The sequence below is a fragment of the Rattus norvegicus genome, chromosome X, assembly GCF_021556685.1.
Source record: "Rattus norvegicus strain SHRSP/BbbUtx chromosome X, alternate assembly SHRSP_T2T, whole genome shotgun sequence".
Taxonomy (NCBI): domain Eukaryota; kingdom Metazoa; phylum Chordata; class Mammalia; order Rodentia; family Muridae; genus Rattus; species Rattus norvegicus.
In genome coordinates, this window is record NC_141554.1 from 124619867 (window position 1) to 124630000 (window position 10134).

General features: G+C 44.4%; 1 long non-coding RNA gene and 1 other non-coding gene across 3 annotated transcripts; both read left to right on the top strand.

The window, feature by feature from the left end:
* Positions 1 to 2201: 2201 nt before the first annotated feature.
* Positions 2202 to 2341, top strand: LOC120099476 (small nucleolar RNA SNORA48). The gene has a single exon (XR_015647217.1). It is a non-coding gene; the product is annotated as a small nucleolar RNA SNORA48 (small nucleolar RNA).
* A 202-nt stretch (positions 2342 to 2543) lies between these two features.
* LOC147998347 (uncharacterized) lies at positions 2544 to 5071 on the top strand. Of its 2 annotated transcripts, none has more exons than XR_015647033.1 (3): positions 2544 to 2636; positions 3266 to 3404; positions 3590 to 5071. It is a non-coding gene; the product is annotated as an uncharacterized LOC147998347 (long non-coding RNA). The 2 variants fall into 2 exon arrangements; XR_015647034.1 differs by having other exon boundaries at positions 3915 to 5071.
* The last annotated feature ends 5063 nt before the right edge of the window (positions 5072 to 10134 follow it).

Here is a 10134-nt window from a genome sequence, read left to right on the forward strand (position 1 = left end):
TTGTAAAGTACAGGAGTGGGGCAGGTACAGGATAGAAGGAGGCCTGTCATTGGAGGAGAAGGAAGGATGGGCGGGAGAGAAGTTTGAAGGAAAAGGAGGAGATGGAAAGAGAAGGAGAGACAGGAGATGGAGAGAGGGGAGAAGCCATGGCAGGTGATGTTAAGATTCTGCTCTGTGTATTTACAGGTTGTTATCAATGTTCCTAAGGGATGGATGGTACCGGGCTTTGTATGTTAAGTGGGCAATTATATCTTACCAATTGGGTCAAAGATTATTGTGTTGTGTGTTCTTTTATGTGAGGGTTTGAGTGTAGGAAAGTGTGCGACTGGGATGTGTTTCCGCCAAGATATCTAGCAGATATCTTGGGGCACCGCGGTGCGGACCTAGCAGGGTAAAAGACAACTACTCTTTTTTATTTTTATAATTTTACAACAACAGCTCCCCCCATTCTAGAATGTCAAACATTGAAGAAATACCCTTAAGGCTTTCAGAGAGAGGTGGGGAAGATTTATTCACAGAAACTGAAACACCTCACTAGCACAAAAGGTCAGCAGAGAAATAGAAACTCCACAGTAACACCTGCAAAGTCAGAAGGAAAATAACTTTAACCTGTTCTATATTAGTCAAATACAAGAATGAAAATTAAAAGGGCATTTTCAGGCATGAAAGAACATGGGACTTACTTCCCAGCTATCTGCTCTGGAAACAAACAAACAAACAAAAAAACACATACAAAACAAACCAACATGATTTAAGGATGCACTCCAACAAGCAATCCTTACAAAGTCAAGAAAGAAGACCTGAGGTTTGAGATACAAACAGTAACCCAGTGTGCTGGTGAATTTTTATGTCAACTTTCCACAAACTACAGTAAATTGGGAGGCAAGAAACTCAATTGAAAAATGCCCCCACCAAATTGGCCTATAGGCAAGTCTGCAGCGAATCTTCTTAGCAATTGATGTGGACGGGTCTAGCCCATTGTGGGTGATTCCATCCCTGGGCCTGTAGCTATCCCTGGGTTCTATAAGAAAGCAGGCTGAGCATACCATGTTGAACAAGCAGCAGCCCTCCATGACCTCGACATCAGCTCCTGCCTCCAGGTTCCTGCCCTGTGTGAGTTCCTGCCCTGACTTCCCTCAGTGATGGACTATGACTTGAGAGTTGGAAGCTGAAATAAGCTCTTTCCTCCCCAAGTTGTTCATGGTCATGTTTTATTACAGCAATTGAAACGAAACCCTATCGAAAACACCCAAGATTGAAATAGAGTAAAAATTCTGAAATGACAGCTATATAGGAGGGAGACTTATAAAAAAATGTCAGAGCATTCAAAACTAGTCTATGCCAATGATTGGAAGACATAACACAATGATAAAGGCATGTTTTTATCTATAAAAAAAGATAATTTAAAAAGGAACTCTCCAAAAAGTCACAGTACATATATAAAATGGGACATGAGAAGCTAGGACTATAGCTTATCAATAGTATGTATGTAGCATTTGTGTGGCCATAGATTCCATTGCTATTACCAAAACAAAATTAAATGTAACATGAGCAAGCAATTGATAGAGCATAAGAAAAAAGAGAATCCAATTGAACTTGAAAGGAGTAGAATTCCCCCTGCAAGTGGCCCAGGTATATGGAGATATAGGATTACATCTTCTCCAGAGATCAAATGACACACTCTGTACACAATGATGATTGTAATGTCATGTTTGCTAGCTTTGAATGTCAACCTATAAAAGTGTGAAATATCAATACAGTTACAGATTGGACTGTAAATATAAAAGTGACATAAGCTTCAGCAGCATATAAATGAACCAAATAACTGGCAGTAGTTGGGAGTTATTTGTAGATTTGAAGTGTAGAGCCTTAAGATATATATATTACTAGTATGTCCACCACGCTCCAATGGAAGGTCGCGCATGCATGAATATGTGGGTAGTAGAGTCGATGGGGGGAAAAGAGAGAACACAAAGTTGAGTGGGTAGGGAAGACGCATGGATCTGGAAAGAGTTGGGTGGATGGATGAATATGGTCAAAACTCACTGTACAAAGTTCTCAGCGAACTAATCTTCGATTGAACTTTAAAAAAGAAAGAGAGATATAAATCCCTTATCTGACATGAAGAGGAGTCAGTACCACTGGTAAGTAATGAATTGATATTTTGAAATAAAAGTGTCTTGATAAAAATTATGGAACCCCCCCCCGGCAGTGGGCAGAGACACCATGTTGGTGGTGGTGTTCTTATGTCAGTCAGGGCAGAGCAGAAGGCAGTCCTTTGTTCACCCTAGCTTGATGCCTGGCTTGGTGGCCAAAGCTGTCTTATGCCTAGGACACATAAAAATCAAATCAAATCCTGGCAGCACAGCAGGGGAAAAGGAAAACAGAGACCTGCAGACCAACCACCACGCCACTCACAGATGGGCCACAGATACCTGTTTGCTGCCACGCCTATGCCACAGCACAAATAGAGGATGTGACCCAGGGGATTTCCAGTCACATGGCCAGCCTGCAGTGAAAGACACCACAATGTGTGAGTCTGTGGTGTCAGATGGAGAAAAAGAGAAGTGGAGTAGCTTGAGCATTATGAAGAGAGATAGAACTGGAGCCTTGAGGGAGGAGAGGAAAAGCCTGTTGTGAGTGGCCAGACCCGCCATCTGAGGGTCATGTCTGAGCCTGTGGCTATGCACTGACTGGGGTTGATGTGGATGTCATGGCTCATATTACCACTAGAGAACCTAGGGATGTCTCTGGTCCGGACGGCCATGAGAGACCAAGTGGCTGTCCGGGGGCTCTGCATAACTGGCCCTGAGCCTCACTCTATGCACTGCTCTAGAGAGCTGACCCCATCTCTCCACAGCAGCACCAGAGAGAGCAGGCCCTGTGCCTTGCTCAGGCTGCACAGTGGAGCTGGCTCTGGTGGTGGGGACAGAGGTAAACCGGCCCCAAGGGTGTGAGCATGGGAGAGCTGGCCCTGCCACTCATCTGCCTTGTGGTGGCATAGGTGCAGGGATGATGCCTTCTACCCCATGCCCCTTACCACCTGCTGTAGTCAGGAGAGCTGCCCCCCACCCCAGGACATGAGAGCAGGACAGTGGGCCCTACACTTCCCCTGACTAGTACAGTAGAGCTGGCCCTGGTAGAAGGGATGCAGGTGAGCCAGCCCCAAAGGACAGAGTAGAACTGACCCCCCCCCCTATTCATCTGCCTTGAGGTGGTATGGATGCAAGGGTGATGACCTTCTCCTCCCTCTCACCACCTGCAGTAGCCTGAAGAGCTGACCCTGGAGTCACGACAGTTGGAGAGCTAGCCCTCTCCCATCACTGGCTATAGCACTTGGGAGAGCGAAACCTGCACCTTGCCTGGACAACACAGTGGAGCTGGCCCTGATTGCAAAGGCCTCGGTGAGTCAGCCCCAAAGGTGTGAGGGTGGGAAGGACAGACCCAGCCCCTTGTAGGCTTCAGCACTTGGGAGAGTGGGCCCTGGGCCGTGACTGAGTAGCACAACGATGCTGATTCTGGAGGCTTGAGTGTGGGTAAGCTGGCCCCTGGGGGCATGAGAGCAAGAGAGGTCTGTGTCCTGTCACAGGTGGCCTAACCAGAGCAGTGGAGCTCTCGAGACCTTGCCCTGGAGGTGCAGATGAGGGAAAGCCAGCAGCCTAACCAGCTCAGCTACAACCCAGGCCTAGATTCAGAGCCCACCACAAAATCTTTATCATCTGCAAATGGTTGGGATGCATGAAAGGGTCAGTCCTGCTATTCCAAACTGCAGGATCTCCATGACACAGGGCAACAACAGGATAACTTGGAGGAGTCCCAATGAGGATTGTTCTTAGGGTTGTACTGCTGTGCACAGACACCATGACCAAGGTAACTCTTATAAAGGACAACACTTAATTGAGGCTGGCTTACAGGTTCAAAGGTTCAGTTCATTATCATCAAGGCAGGAGCACGGCAGCATCCAGGCAGGCATGGAGGAGCTGAGAGTTTTAAATCTTCATCCAAAGGCAGTCAGGGGCAAACTGGCTCCCATGTGGCTAGGAGCAGGGTCTCAAAACCTACCCCCACAGTGACACACTTCCTTCAACAAAGCCACGCCTCCTAATAGTACCACTCCCTGGCCCAAGCATATGCAAACCACCACAAGGATCTAAAATTGATGGTGTCACAGAAGCCAAAGATCTCGAACCAGACCAAGGACTCATTGCAATGATCATTTGCAAGTGAAGATGTGTGGACAGAGGGGTATACTGTGGGACACAGCGGGACATACCTACCTTTCACAATGAGATGCTTTCTATGCTTTGTTGTTGTTGTTTGTGTATGTGTGTGTGATTTATTTTAGGAGGGAGGTTGCAAGGGTGAAGGGTAGGTATGAGGGGATGGGTGACTGGGGTGCATGATGTGAAACAAAGAATCAATAAAACGTTTTTTTAAAGCAAATGTGAAACAATTGAAAAACTATGGAAATAGCCAACTGAATGCAATCAGCAAGATTTAAAATAGGTCATGTTAAGAGTGAACTATGGGGGTTGGGGATTTAGCTCAGTGGTAGAGCGCAAGGCCCTGGGTTCGGTCCCCAGCTCCGAAAAAAAAGAAAAGAAAAAAAAAAGAGTGAACTATGTAGGGCTGGAGAGATGGCTCAGAGGTTAAGAGCGCTGGCTGCTCTTTCAAAGGTCCTGAGTTCAATTCCTGGCAACCACATGATGGCTCACAACCATCTGTAATGGAATCTGATTCCCTCTTCTGGTGTGTCTGAGGACAGCTACAGTGTACTCACATACATAAAATAAATTTTTTTTAAAAAAAGAGTGAACTATGTAGGGCTGGAGAGATGGCTCAGTGGTTAAGAGCACTCACTGCTCTTCCAGAGGTCCTGAGTTCAAATCCCGGCAACCACATGGTGGCTCACAACCATCTGGGATCCAATGTCCTCTTCTGGTATATCTGACAGCTACAGTGTACTCATATAAATAAAATAAATAAATCTTATGAAAAGAGTGAACTATGTAAGAAGCAGATAAGTTTGTCTTTTCACGGTGTCACATTTTATTGAATAAATAATTTATCGAACAAAGTATGTCAATCATTGTCCTCAATGGCCAGATACTCTTACTTTCCTTAGCAGGCCTAACCAAAGCAAACACAGGCTTCTTTATGCCAATATCAACTTACTAGTGCTAATTTCCATAATGCATATTGTACGGTGTGTGTGTGCGTGTGTGTGTCTGTGTGTGTGTGTGCTTTACAAAATGAATATAAAGGGCTAATGAGGCAAGAAAATTCAAAAGGCCTAAGAGGAAAGCTGATATGGATGTCAGTTCTGGAGAGATCTTGTTAGAGAAGCTGTGGTTATCTGTAGAGTCAGGCTACAGTTTGCTAAAGTCGACTCAAGGAAAAAAAATAGAGCAGAATTATGATTATTAACAAAATTGAGGCAGTGGTTAAATATATTAACCAGTAGGGCTGGTGAGATAGCTCAGCAGGTAAAGGCACTGGCAACCAAGACCGAGTTCCATCCTCAGGTCAAACATGGGGGAAGGAGAGAACTCACTCCCCTAAATTGTCATCTAACCTCCGCGCTTATGCCATGGCACAGGCAGAGAGATGCTATGTGAAGCCCCTGGGCTCAGTCAGGAGCTCCGAGACTATCAGTCCTTGATGCACACACCCGGTGGTTGGTTGAGAGGTGGATGGGGCTGTTGTCACAGTACTGTGTGCTCACTTCCTTGTGGAGTCTAGGTGAAGAGTTCACACTCTTTTCTTCTTAGATCTGGTCTTCTAAAACACTTTTAATATGCCCAATGTACCTTGATACATTTATAGGGTAGCACCCTTCATAATCTCAGGGAGAAGACATTTATCAGTCTGTGCTTCATAGGTAGAGTCGGAGAGATGGTGCTGTCCATACGCCCACTCAGATACTCATCCTCAAAACTGCTTAAGAAAGGAAGTCTCTCAGGTCAAGCCCCAGTCTGCTAAAACACTGTTTTACTTAGGGCCCGGCACAGCCTGATCTCAAAGGTCAAGGGTTTTAAGAGTATCACATGATCCTCTCGTGAGGGAAGTTGGAAAAGAAGCATAAAGATTCCCCTGTACTTTCCATTGTTGTCTCATGGCTGTTTCATTCAGTCAGTCACTCTTCCTACACTTAAAGTGTGTCTACCTACCACCACCCCAGGTGTGATTCCAAGCACAGGGATAAGAGATGAAAAATGCAAAGAATCTTCCTGCCCTCGAGGAACCACATTCTAGTGGAGGAATGTAGAAAATAAACTTGAAATCTCCTCCTCAAAAAGGTAAGTATAAATAATATTGTGTGCAAAGAGGATTATAAGACAAGATAAATAATAGTCCTGAGGGGTGAAGAAATCCTCTATGAAAAAAATGAGCTATGAGCTAAATTTTTTTTTTAGAAAAGTTAGTTTCTTCCTAGGAGGCTCCATAGCTGCTATGCAAATTGACCTAGCTCTCCCCAGCAAGCAACTCAACAAACAAAGAGATGGAGAGAGGAAGTCACAACCAGACCACAGGCAGTCTTTCTACAGCCTGAGCCCAGAGCAATGATTGGCCTGCTTCCTTAGAGTCATCAGGGGACCTTGTTTCTAAACAAGGAAGACCTGTTCCAAAGTGATTCGCTGGGGAAAACTCAGAAGGTATTTCCTTTCTCCAGTGTGCTCCTAACCTGTGTCCCATAGCATGGCAAAAGGCCCAGGCTTATGGTCAGGGGCTTCTCTAGAGAAACACAATGGAGAGAAGTGTTTCATATAGAAACAACTGCCTACTGCTTCCTGAGAGCAACACGGAGACTATACCATATTGTGTAACTTGCTACCGAGACTCTTTTTGGTTTTATCTTTTGTCTGGGTAGTTTTGTTTGTCGCTTTGTTGCATCCTGTTTTGTTGAGACCAGTCTCACTCTAGCCCAAGCTAGCCTGAAATTCAGTCTGGCTAGCCTGGAAATCACAAAGATTCTCCTGCCTCAGCCACTGGAGTGGTAGCAGTGGGGGTTTCCAGGGAGACAATATTAAACACTTCCCTTTCAAAGCCCAATGTTGATTTACAAAGCCTTTATTCTACAAAAGATGTTTATCTTAAAGGGAATACATATTCTCACACATATGTCCTAAATGTAAAAGGACCTCATATATTATATGTGACAAGTGCGGCATAAGTACTTTAACTATCTTCTACTCTCCCTCGTGCTTTCTTATCCTTGATAGCAGGGGTTGAGGATTTAGCTCAGTGGTAGAGTGCTTGCCTAGCAAGCGCAAGGCCCTGGGTTCGGTCCCCAGCTCCAGGAAAAAAAAAAGTATTTCTTATCCTTGATAGCAAAAAAAAAAAAAGCGTATTACATATATATGATATATGTAATACATCATATATATGTATACATATATACATCATATATATGTAATGTAACTACGGAATCTGTGTGTTTTCGATTTGAAAAGCCACTCTCACTTTAACAGATATTTAAAGCATAAGAGCCACCTGATTTGTGGACCCTAATTATGTTTGAAAATGGAGTATCCTCTATAGGCCCTTGTACTAAAGGCTTGCTCAACACCTGGTGCTGCTATGTAGAGAGGTGGGAGGTGTTTGAGGAAGTTGGGCCTAGTTGAAGGAAGCGGGTCACAGCGGTGGGGTTGAAGGGCACGTTGTCTGCCACTTTTACAACTGTTTCCTGTCTGCCCTATGGTGTGATTCTGCTATGCTCTGCCCTGTGCTCCCCAGCAGACTGTGCTGTCTCAGCAGAGCCCAGAGGCAGTGAAGCCAAGTGTCCACTTATTGGAAGTTCTGAAAACACGAGTCAAAGTAAATCCTTCCTCCTTTAAGTTGATTCTCTCAGGTATTTGTCTTGGCTTTGAAAAATTGAGGATGTAGTCAATGGCCCGTAGCACACAGAAGCATGCTTGGACTACATTAAGGCAGCACAGCATAGAAGTACATGCTTGTCATCTCATGATTTAGATGACTAAACTAGGAAAACTAGACGTTCAAGGCCACTCTGCCCTGTGTTGTGCCGATAATGATTTTAAAAATTGCTGTCTGAGTTGCTAAACCCTCATTAAATGGATGTGGAGTTAGCATTAGGACAAATCCTGAAAGGGATCCTATATATACTATTACCATCTTGTACTAAGTACTAACGCAAAGGGGTGTTTTCAGCATTGATATTAAATAGAACTGATAGGGCTAGGCCTATATCTCAATTGGTAGAGTATTTGCCTAGCATGTACAAAAGGTCATAGTTTGCTGTATCCTAGATCAGAGGTACTTAAAGATTTTCCTTTGGTTTTGTATTCCCTTTTCTAATTTATTTTTGAGGGTTATTTTTTCTAAAAGTCAAAAAAAATAATAAGACTTCTTCTCAAGGTTATATAAGCATTAATAATAGTTTAGTGAGTGAGTTTATGAAGGTTGCTTATAGAAGTACTGGTAATGAACCACAAAGAGCATGGATAACTCAAAGACAAGTGCATCTCTGAAAAGCCATGTGAAAGCTACATCTCTGGAGCTCCATGTTTGACTTAAAGGCAGCTTCTCTTGTCAGAATGTATCTTTCCCCCACCAACTGTTAAACTGCTTATGTAATATTGGGGAAGGGCTTTGTGGATCTTGGCACTTTCAGGGGCTTCTTGAGCCTTCTAAGTTTCATTTACATCCTTGACCTTATATGTTTCCCTTACTTCCAGTGTCTAGGTAGGTGTGTGTGTGTGTGTGTGTGTGTGTGTGTGTGTGTGTGTGTGTTGGTATACATGTAACAATATGCACGTACATGTGTACACATGCATTTGGAGGCCAAAAGGCAAACTTAGTTGTTGTTCCTCAGGAACTGTCAAACTTGTCTTTTTTGGTGAGACATGTTTTGTCATTGGCCTGGAGATCACCAAGTAAGCGAAGCTGACTTACCAGTAAGCCCCAGGGATCAGTGTGTCACTGTCTCTCCAGTGCTTAAATTATAGGTGCACACCCAACTTTTTTACGTAGGGTGGAGGGATTGAACTCAGGTCCTCCTTACTGACTAGTCCATCTCCTTTGTCTCCTTTATGGGTCTTATGACCTCTCCAAGAGGAAAGTTTCCATTAAGAGCAAACAGATGCACAACAGCAACTCCTGTTCTAGACCGACAACTCCGCACCAGTGCTCATATCTCAGGACATATACTGAAGGCTGGATTTTAGCTGTTTCTCTCTTTTTTTTTTTCCGGAGCTGGGGACCGAACCCAGGGCCTTGCGCTTGCTAGGCAAGCGCTCTACCACTGAGCTAAATCCCCAACCCTTTAGCTGTTTCTCCAAAAGTCTCCATCCCAAATCCTTGTTCACCAGTCCATGGCACTATTGGATGGTCCTGGAACCTTTAAGAAGTAAGGCCTAGTGAAAGGAAATTAGACCACTGGGGGATGCCCATGAAAGAGATATTGGGACCTAAACCCCCTGTCTCTTCTTTGGTGTCATAAGGGCAGCATCCTACTCTACCGCATACAGTCTATGATAGACTGTACTGCCAGCAGTACAAAGCAACAGGATGAACTGCTTGTGGCCTGAAACCTCTGAGCCTGAGCCGTATAAGCCATTTCCTTTCTTTTCCTTATTTTATAATTTTAGCACGGACACATGTAACCCCAGATGACCTCGAATTCACTGTAGCTGAGGATGACCTTGAATTTCTCATTGTCCCGCTTCTACCTCCCTAGTACAGGGATTACAATATATGCCTCCACACTAAGACTTTTCATCAGCTTTGCACAGTGGCATGTGCCTGCAATCCCAGGACTTGGGGAAGCAGAGGCAAAAGCATCATGAGGTCTAGACCAGACAGTGCTGCATAATAAGACACTGTCCCAAAAAAAAGCTTTACCAGGTATTTTGTTGAGCCCATTCCCTACTGCACCATCCATCCAGATGTCTACATGCAATGAATAATTGTACCAACCAGACCTAGAGGGTTTCAACAATAAAGTTTCATCACTGACTAAAAACATTCTAGGTTCCAGAGGACAGCCTATGAGGCAAATACATTTGCCTGAGTCTTATCTGGCTCTCCGCAGCTACCTGCCCCTAAAGCATATTTAGAGACTCTTCTTTTGAGCCAATCACAGTCTCAGAGACTGTTCACCCAGATACCTTT